Source organism: Myzus persicae, unplaced genomic scaffold (genome assembly GCF_001856785.1).
Source record: "Myzus persicae strain clone G006 unplaced genomic scaffold, MPER_G0061.0, whole genome shotgun sequence".
Lineage (NCBI taxonomy): Eukaryota > Metazoa > Arthropoda > Insecta > Hemiptera > Aphididae > Myzus > Myzus persicae.
In genome coordinates, this window is record NW_019104320.1 from 3,502 (window position 1) to 14,393 (window position 10,892).

The following is a 10,892-nucleotide window of genomic DNA, read 5'->3' on the forward strand; positions in this document are numbered from 1 at the left end:
ATAAAATATTAACGAAAACGCTGTTCTGCAAAAACGGTATAGTGTTTCTGCAGTACAACCGGAATATAAAAGATATTATAATGGAATCATTTTAGTGACTATACTTTTTGGTCGTGCGCACTGTATATACAACAACGTAGTGTTATTACACTAAAAATCGTTTATACTTTAGTGTTGTATAATATCGTCTTACGTAAAAGTAAAGTATCAACATCAAAATATTTTAACACGATATTATGGTAATTACTAATTAGAAATTACGCAATGATGGTACGTTTTAAAAGGAGTTCATTTTATAATTCGATAAAATATAATTTTTACATAACACTTATTTTATACGCTTGTATTTGGGAAATTAATAATTTTTTTTTTTTACGATCATTGATACTACTTCACGCGTATACCGGGTGCTAAAAAAGATAATTTCGAGTACCAGCCTAATAAATAACACAGTGTTAAATTCGTTAATTCCTCTTTTAACGTTCGGCATTCTTGCACTCATTGATATATTATTAGGTATTATAATCAATTTGAATTACACAACTACTGATTTATTTATGAAAATTAATCTCCTACGCATTATAGTCACCTATAAAATGTTGCCTTGTGTGATGAACATTGTTGATTCGATAACGCATCATAAGTCTTATTAACTCGAAAAAATTGTTGAACTGCAAATGGTTTGATTATAGAAGGCAGAAAAATCAGGCAGAATAAGTGGTTGTAAAAATTAAAATATTTTCATGGTCGGGCAATAGTAATATAAGCACACGCATTGATGTCTCGAGCACCTCAACTTTTCACTTTTCAGCTCGATAGTTATAATTAATTAAGCTTTGATTTATTAATAAAGTGGATCGGCGTCATGGATATGATATCCAATCAAAATAAGAAATTGGTGAGTTAAAATATAAATATTTACGCGTAACTCTAAGAACCGCAAAATTTGTTATTAATATTAAACTGTTTTCGTTACAATCGATGCATATCTACAAGCCTGTTTTTGATACATTTGTATTTAGTTCAACTTTTTTTTACACATATTTCATTATATTTTACAATAATGTGCGTTGGAATTGTTATTAAGAATTTTATATCATAAAATCCTGGTCTGTACAGGTACAATAGGTACATACTTCGCGCGTTATATTTTAATAAAAATATTTATTGTCTGCTCTAAATAACTATCATTACAATTTACAACAAGCACGGTTATGTTAATATTATAAGCAGTTCTTCTATCAAAAATTAACAAATTAGTTTTTGAATGTTATGCATATTTTATTATTTTGATAAAAATTTTGTTCATATTAATTATTTTTTAATTTTTTTAATATTAAATAACATAGTTTAAAAAAATTGCCCAAATGTTTATTGTTAATATGAAAGAGGATTTTTCGTTCAGTGCATAGTTGTTGATTTGTTTCAGAGAAGAATCATATTGGCTACTTTTTATCCCGGAAATGTTTTATTTAGTTGTTTCCTGTGTACAATTTAAAAAAACTACAAAAATTAGGGGCTAAATTTTAACTTTAGATGATAAATTTAAGTTAAAATGGGTATTTTTTGATGAGGTAGCTCTGGATTCTCTTTTAATTGTATAGAGCACAGTTTTATCTACCCAACTCTGGTCTCTAGAAACTTAAGTGAAAAAATAGGAATACCACCAGTGGCGCAATCTGTCTGATTTTTACATCTACTTAAAAAAATAATTATCCAGATCCTTTGATATTTGACCGTGTTAAAAATCTGTGTTGTTTAAATTTGTGTTCGTTTATTTTTGAGGGAAGAGGAACACCTAAACTGGCTACACCGATTTTCTAATGAGTTATGAATTTATAATTTAAAATGTTTACCAGGGCGAAGGACTTTGTAGGCTCGTGAAAAATTGTTTGAGTATTGTAGTTGCCGTTGTTTACAGAAAATAAAACAGTTATTATTATAAATGGACACAGCTGTAGACTTGTATCTTATATATTTGATCAGAATCATCTGGACGCGTTTATTACTATATGTGCAGTTTACATTTAACTGTGGTTAAGGCGACAGGGTAAATCAGCGGGCATTAATTAATTCATCACTGGGGCGACGTTGAGCGGGTGATCAGCTATAATAAACAAATAAATGATATCCATTATGTATAAAACCGAAGACCTAAGACGGATGACTCTTATGCGAATCCGCAGTTTTTGACAGACTTTCATAAAAAGCTCGTTAATGGATTCGACAAGATGCATTTTGTGTCCTGTGTTATTTTTTATACTTTTCATCTCTTAAATTCCGAATATAGTCGACTCACTGAAATCTATAATTGTATCTATTTATAACCGTATCGTTTGCCAATGGTTACATAAAATAATATTAATATGTTATTACGATTGATAATTATGATACAATGTATATTTTAAGCTTGTATCCATGTGTGTTAAAAATCGGTGCTATGTACATTTAGTTGAATTTAATGTGTAAATCCAGTGGAGTTTATTTTGTCACGGGTAACGCCGTGAAGGATCAACTATAGTATACAAGAAAATATCCTTAGAAATAAAGGATGACGGGCCATCTCCGCTCTGAATTGTATTTCATGTGCATTTTTTTTTTTTTTTTGGTCATTGAATTTAAATTTAACAAATCCATTTCATTAACCTCCTTCTCAATGCACTTGACACCCACTATACAGCTAAGTGTCCTTACTGGTATTTGTATGTTAACTGTACAGTGTACAATGTGCACAGTAAATATAAGTTATGATTGTATATAATAAATTATTTTCCAAGTAGTGATTAGCAACACAATACTAAGACCAAGACTACTAAAATTCAGATCTTGGACTATCTAGTTCTTGCAGACTCGATATTGGTCTTGGTTTTGGTTATGTTTCTTAATTTGGGACTCAGTCGTGGTATTTCACAGTCTTGGTTTATTAACAAAATTCATAAAAACAATACTAAATACCTAAAATAAGGTTAGCATTTTGTCAGACTGTTTTATGATCTCTAAAATATTTATATTATAGACCAATATTTCATTATATTTAAAACATATTTATAATTCAAATAAAAAAACGAGTCCAATAATTAAATTCATATTTTGAATTTTTCCCATATTTCATCGCAAATTTTTAAACCAATGTATAATTAGCGTAAAAAAATAATCAATTTATATAATACTATCGGCTATCATATGATTTGCACAACGAATGGTGTTCGATTGAAAAAACATATAATAATTTGCTACTCCTTGCGTAATAGATCACTTAAAATTAATTCAAATTTTAAACTGTTTTTCAGAAATATCCAAAGTCCATATGGTTCATTGTACTCAATGAATTTTGTGAAAGATTTACCTATTACGGATTAAAAAGTGAGTCAACAAAACGACAATTAAAAATATGATGACTTGCTAATATTATAAAATAATATAATAATTTATATCTATGAAAAAATGTTTTGATCTATTTTAGCCGTTTTGATTTTGTACCTGACAACAATATTAAAATTTAATGGCGACAATTCGACAATAATCTATCACAGTTTCGTATTTCTGGCGTACTTCATGCCATTGCCTGGTGCGATTCTGGCAGACTCTTATTGGGGAAAATATAAGTACGTAAAATTTAAATCACCACAAGTATCTTGATTGTTGTCTCTTGATTATTCACAAATTTTTTTTCAGAACGATTTTTTCACTGTCGTTGGTGTACGCGTTGGGAAGTTTAATGCTCACCGGTTCTTCGATGGCAGATTATGTTATGTTCAGTCTCGACGTTCAAAAGTTAATAAACTGTGTTTTTTCAGTAGAGATAATCCCGAAAAGTATACTTTATCTACGTAGAATACGTAGAATACGTAAAATAAAAAAAATACTCCAAAAAACCTTCGATCAATCCCAAGGTTAATCTTTGACCATCGTATATACTTATCTTGCAACTATTGTGCACCTATAACCGCGATGGGACACAATAATAGTTGAGTAAAAGTGCGTCGGCCTGACTTTCGAGTCGATATCGTTAACCACATCGTTTCCAGCTTGGAACACAAACTACGTATATCGTGCAGTGATAATCCGATACATCGTTCCCTCAAAACGTATTCTACGCCAAATAGATAATTCGCCCCCCCCCCCCCCCATTCGTTTCCACAACACGAGAAATACCTTATTGCACAATGTAACAAAAAAATGTTCTGTTTTTCTTTTCGTTAGAATCTTCTCTCTCTTTGGATTATTTTTAATAGCCGTCGGCACGGGTGGCATAAAACCATGCGTTTTCGCGTTCGGCGGCGATCAGTTCCAGCTGCCCCGGCAAGAAAAACAACTACTGCACTACACTACCAAGTTCTCGATGGCCATTGCCGTAGGCTCGTTGATCTCGTCGTTTTTGACACCCGAATTGAGACACAACGTCCATTGTCTCGGCAGAGACACGTGTTTTCCGTTGGCTTTTGGAGTGCCGGCCTTGCTGATGTTTACTGCCATTGGTAATACAGAAGAAGATTCTTTTAAAGTTAAACGATCAATAACTCGAAAGTATACCTATACAGTCGATTTTGGAGATATCTCTTTCACATCCTTTAAAGTCGTTAAAAAACAATGTTTTTTTGGAAAAAGCAATATTTTTACTATTTTCTATCTTCATACATTTTCACGAATTTTCTTTTTTAAATGGTAGCATAACATATTTTTAACTGTATACTATTATGAAGGAGAATTTTTAAATACAAATTACAATTACTTACTATATAGTACCTGCTTATAAGTTATAACTATGAGTATTTAATGTTCATAATTTTAAATACTCATTACTAGATAAAATATCAATTTGTATGTACTAAAATTCTTACAAAAATATTCTGTTTATGAATATGAAATAAAAATATTTAATTCCATTAAAAAATATATTATTGTTTTTAAAATGTTGTTATGAAGACTATGTATAAACTAGATAAAAAAGAATTGTATTTTTCAAGAAAGTAAAAAGAATTAAAGAACCTTTAAAAGAATCACCATGAAGTCATTACCTAGGAATTTCATCACAATTTTTAAAAATGTATAACTTTAACTTGAGCATCTTTTGTTTTACATATATCTCAGCGATATTTGTATCCGGAAGAAGCATGTACGTGAAAAAGAAACCTCAAAAAGACGCCATCCCCAGGACGTTTGGTTGCATTTTCGTAAGTACCTATTGTATATTAAACGTGTTTTGATATTAATCACAACTAACAATTAAAACATTTTGCTCAATTCATGCTTTACGTTTGGTTTTCAAGTACGCATTGCGCACGAAGATGACGTCGTCTGGCCCGTCCAAAGACCACTGGCTGGACAACGCCAAAGGACAGTACACCGAAACCGAGATATCAGACACGAAGTCTGTTCTGAGCGTGATCTGCGTGTTCACGGCGTATCCGGTGTTTTGGTCGCTACTTGAACAGCTGGTATGGTATATGACATATACTGTTATATAAGTTATGGCGGCTTGAACTTTTTTTTCTTCTACTAGGTGACTATTTAAAATAAGTATACCCACCGACCATTTTTCCCCGTATTAACGATAGGAATCGTTAGGATAGGATCGCCTATAAACGACTCCATATCGCTAGATTCTCACCAGGCTCCACCGAAGCGGTAGCTTCCTAAAATAACTATTCACTGCAGTTGTCTATAACCGCGACCGTAGGATCCGCAAACTTTAATCTCGACATGAATCTATATAATGTCGTGCAACCCTCAATTCCGTTCTGCCTCAGGGCTCCAAGTGGACGCTACAAGCCACGCTGATGAATGGCCGAGTGGACTTCTTAGACTGGACCATCAAACCGGATCAGATGCACGCGATAGAGCCGTTTCTCGGACTGTCGTTTCTCGTCCTCTTCGACGTCGTTTTGTATCCGTTTCTGACTAAAGTCGGCCTAAGAAAACCGTTACAAAAGCTCACTTTAAGCGGTATCCTGGCGATCATGGGGTTTGTGTTGACGGCCATACTGCAGCTTAAAATTACTGTAAGACCTTCGTTTTTCCATTTTTTTTTCTTTTACGTTTTCGTTTCACTTTTTTAAAAAGGGAAACACCACTGACATACCGCCAGGACATGGGCACATAAACATTTACAACGGATTCGATTGCAACGTGTCTGTACTATCGGAATCGTTAAACATACACGATCACATTGACCCACTCGAGATGTTCAACGTCAGCCATACAGTCGTGTCTCTGAATAATACAGAAAACGTTGCCGGAATCACATTTGGTTTCGAAGCAGAGTGCAATTTTGTCCCTGAAAACTACAAATTTAAAACCACAGTGACGATAAACGAGGGAGAGGTAAATTTTTCAATTTAACTAATGAAATTACATACTACTCAGTTGAAACTGAATCCCTCATAAACTTCATGAATTTTGATAATCGACAAGCATATATGTAGTACTTATGTACTCTTCAATAGTCAAATACCTACTATTCAAAAATAAAAAAAATTGTACAATGTTTATTCATAACAATTGATTTAACTTTACATTTTTCAAATGATTTTAGGAGATTTCATATAATATATTGGTCCAATTAGATTCGAACACGGTCACATTAAACCGTGTAGGCATTCGTGACAATGTAGTCAAAGAAAAATATGGAAACCCATACTTGAGGTAAGTAGGTATTTCATATCATTAATACACACATTTTACAATATTTAACAAATTAAATTACAAAAATAATTTACTTTAGAATTTTGATTGACAATACATTTGGTTTTGATGACGATATCACTTTAACCAGCGCAGATAAAAACTCATTAACCTCGTACCCTCTCTCTTTGTTTCGAGGGATGAACTTTAATGCGGTTAAAGTAGGGAAGTGAGTACCAAATACATTCACGACATTATAATAACTATTTGTAAGTAACTTGATTTTAACATGAATAATCATATTTAAAATTAATTGATTTTAACGTGAATAATTATAGGTATTTAAAATGAATTGATTCTAACATAAATAAATGCTTTTAAAATAGATATAATATTTACTACAACGGAAATATATTGACCTCGCCAACAATAGACATAATTCCAGCAACGTTTTATACACTGACATTACAACGAAATGGTGATAAAATGGTAAAATAATAGAATACCTGATCTGATAATTGTAATTAATGTCTATTGAACTACAATCGATTGTTATGTAATGATAAATGTATTTAGCATGTACGATTATTTACCAAGGACGAAGGAAACTATTTTCACATCATGTGGCAGCTACCTCAATATATGCTGATGACCATGGCTGAAGTCATATTCACTGTCACAGTTAACAAATTCGAATTTACAGAGGTTTATATTTTTTCATTTAATGATATTATTTATTTTTATGCATTCAATTCACTGTTTAGTTAAAACTACCAAATACTGCTAGTTTAAGAACTGACCCAACTGAACTAAGCACATTTTTTTTTTTCATAGTACCCACTTGCATTTAATATTGTTATTTTATAATATTGTTATTGTTGATACATCCATATAGGCGCCGAAAAACTTGAAGTCGTTCGTATCCGCTATTAGTTTATTGACAATGTCTTTAGGAAATATGTTGGTCGTGATCATATCGACTATATCAATTAAAAATCAAGTATTTATTAATCATTAGTTTTGATGATAAATTGTATGCGCACATAATTTGTCATACATTTTTTTTCTACGTGATTTAGGTACACGAATATATCTTCTATACTGTGGTTTCATGCTTGCCGACACGTTGTTATTAGCTTATTTCAGCGTGGTTTATCGGAGTAAAAATGCGAACACGACTGACGCAACGGCACTTAACTAGAGCAAAGAGGACGACACATAAATGTCCTAGGACGTTGTTTTGTTATTCAATAAAACTGACAACAATAGTTAATACTTAACCTCTTTGTTTTTATAACTCTCTCTTATTAATTATTATTTTCCTTTTATTCCTAAGTATGTTATTTTGTATATCATCGTTTAAAAATGCATGTAATGTGTAAATATATACATATTATATATATATATATATATATATATAATGTACTGTTACGTCCAATGGCCTTTACAGGAGCTGGCACGCCGCGGATAGTTAGTTTAATAAAAAATAATTATTATTATTGTTTTTAACGTTTTTATTATAAACAACGGGAATAATTTTTATTTGTGTGAAGGTTCGTATAAAAAAAAAAGTAAATACGGATGTCACCAATTTAGATTCACTCTCCTACCAGAAATATGCTATTGAAGAACATCGAAACATGTTTACTGTCCCAAAAAGGTGATTATAGACCTACAACAAGACCACACACACGTAATTGTAATATCAATACATGCATCGCTCCGCTCAAAATCATAGATCATAATATTATATCACAAGAAATGAATTGATATAATGCAACTGTGATATGAGTTTAAGACATTTGATGGATATATTTAAGATTTGAGAGTTTTTAATTTAGTTGTATATTATCCATTCAGACACTTTGAGTACATAATATATTAATGTATTATTGTTGCTGTAAGTACTGTACACACAAATAGCTACAAATAAACTTAATAGTTTAATTTGGTAAGACGTTGTACTACAAATACTTAGATTTAATAAGTGCAATAGGTATCTAAAGGTTTTCGATTTATTGCGCTAACAGTGAAACGTTTTCTTTTCAAGAGGCATTTGAAATTCAAAAAAACATTTTTCAAATCTTATCTTAAAAACGAATCACTTTTACATACTCCCTCAAACAAAACGAATTGCCAACTGGGTATTGCTTCACTTATTATAATATATGTGTTGTAAGTGTAACGGTATAACGTTTATGTTGTAAAACGTTTGCTTTATCACGTGTCTAATATAATGTGTACAACAACATTTCAAAATTATCAATGGAGTTCTCGAATTTAGTTTATCAGTCCGCGTCAATTCATTCAGGGATTACGATGTAATATATCATTGTGGTTTTGTAGACGAAATATGGTAAACTATCCTAAAAAATAGCAACAAAACCATATTCATCGCTTCACACTTTTAAACGGCTAAACTATACATAGACATGTGTGTTTGTGGCAATCGAAGTTATCTCGGGAGCTGTGATAAACAACAGAATAATATGCTGAGTTGATGAGTTATGCGGCTATGGAGGAATACCTACTGCAGGATTGTTGGAATGTATTCCTCGTCGAAGTGTTTTATAAATGATTTTATGATAGGTACGTATTGTGTTAGATTGCCTACAACTAATAATAATTTTTTTACGTTAGATACTGCTTCATGCGGAGGTATAAACCGGCTACTAAAAAAAGATTACTTCGAATACCATCCCGTATAATACAGCACAATGTTGAATTCCTTACGATTCCTCATCTAACGTTCAGCATTCATAAATATATTATTAGGTACTACCTACAATCAATTTGAATTACATCATATCTGCTGAATTATTCACGAAAACTAATCTCCTAATAAGCGTTATAGACACCTATCAAATGTAGCCGTATATGTGTTGAACATTGTTGACTTGATAACGCATCGTAAGTCTCATTGACTCGGAAAAAGTGTTGAACTGCAAATGGTTTGATTATGCATACGGCAGAAACATCAGACAGAATAAGTGATTGTTAAAAATGACGAAATATTTTCGTGGTCGGGCAATAGTCGAGTTATTCGCGTTATTCAAATACACGCATTCATTTCTCAAGCGCCTAAACTTTTCACTTTTCAGTTCGGTAGTTGGAATCGATTGATTGAGCTTCAAGATAATAATACAGTGGGACGGGGCATCGTGGATATGATATCCCATCAAAATAAGAAATTTCCGAGTTAAAATTGAATTAATAATCAAGCTATAAACATATCAGTGTTACCCTGAGAACCGCAAACATTTTATCGATATTAAACTGTTTTCGTTACAATAAATGTACCCGCTGTACTTGCGATACATTCGTGTTCGGTTAAACATTTTTACACTGCATATTTCATTATATTTTATAATTATGCAGTTATAATTCAAACATAAATGCAAGTCCAATAGCTTAATTTATATTTTGAATTTTTCCCACGTTTGATCATTCATTTTAAAATGTCATGGTATTTTTTATCGCGGGAATACTGATTTACCATGTACGCGTATGACTGCAGTATGAGGCATAGCCGATAGACGGTAAAATCGTATAATCAAATGAGACTGCCCTCCCTCCCCACATGGTGACTTCCTGTTTTAAGTGCAGTATTTTCAAAATAGAAATTTATTTACGGAAATAAATAATCATATAATTCGATAGTAAAAAGTTGTTTGCAGGCTTTTTAACACCAACAGATTTGAAAACAACAATTCAACATTTTAACATTAATTGTATAGTACAATAAAATGTAAGTAATTTTTTTGAGTTATCATTTGTACCAGCCAAAATTAATAGGACCACAAAATTATTCAGAAATTAATAGACAGCATGACGAAATCTACAAGAAACATTTGCCATAATATTATGTTGGTAGGACTGGTACAAGAATATAATTTATTTTCATTATAACATTATTTTAGTTGCTACTTTGTATTCGCTGATTGTAAACAATGTATTAATGATTTATATCAATTAAATCGTATGTTGTCGAATGTTCACAATCATATAAGTCAAATATATTAATATTTAATATTATATTAACTGTAAAAATATCAAACAATTTTTATAATAACGTGTTAAATTCGTTAGCTATTATTATATTAATACGAGTGTATCTTAGGTATGAATCTCGAGTATAATGTATATTAAATAAAAAATTGTTTCAAGTACCTACCTGCCTAAAAACTATCATTTTACATAACGAAATTATTAAATATTAAAACACGAGTTTCATATTATATTTTAAATATTCATGTACTCGGCTGAAA

General features: G+C 31.4%; 1 pseudogene; it reads left to right on the forward strand.

The window, feature by feature from the left end:
• Positions 1–594: 594 nt before the first annotated feature.
• On the forward strand, positions 595–7,899 carry LOC111041143 (annotated as a pseudogene).
• Positions 7,900–10,892: the final 2,993 nt, after the last annotated feature.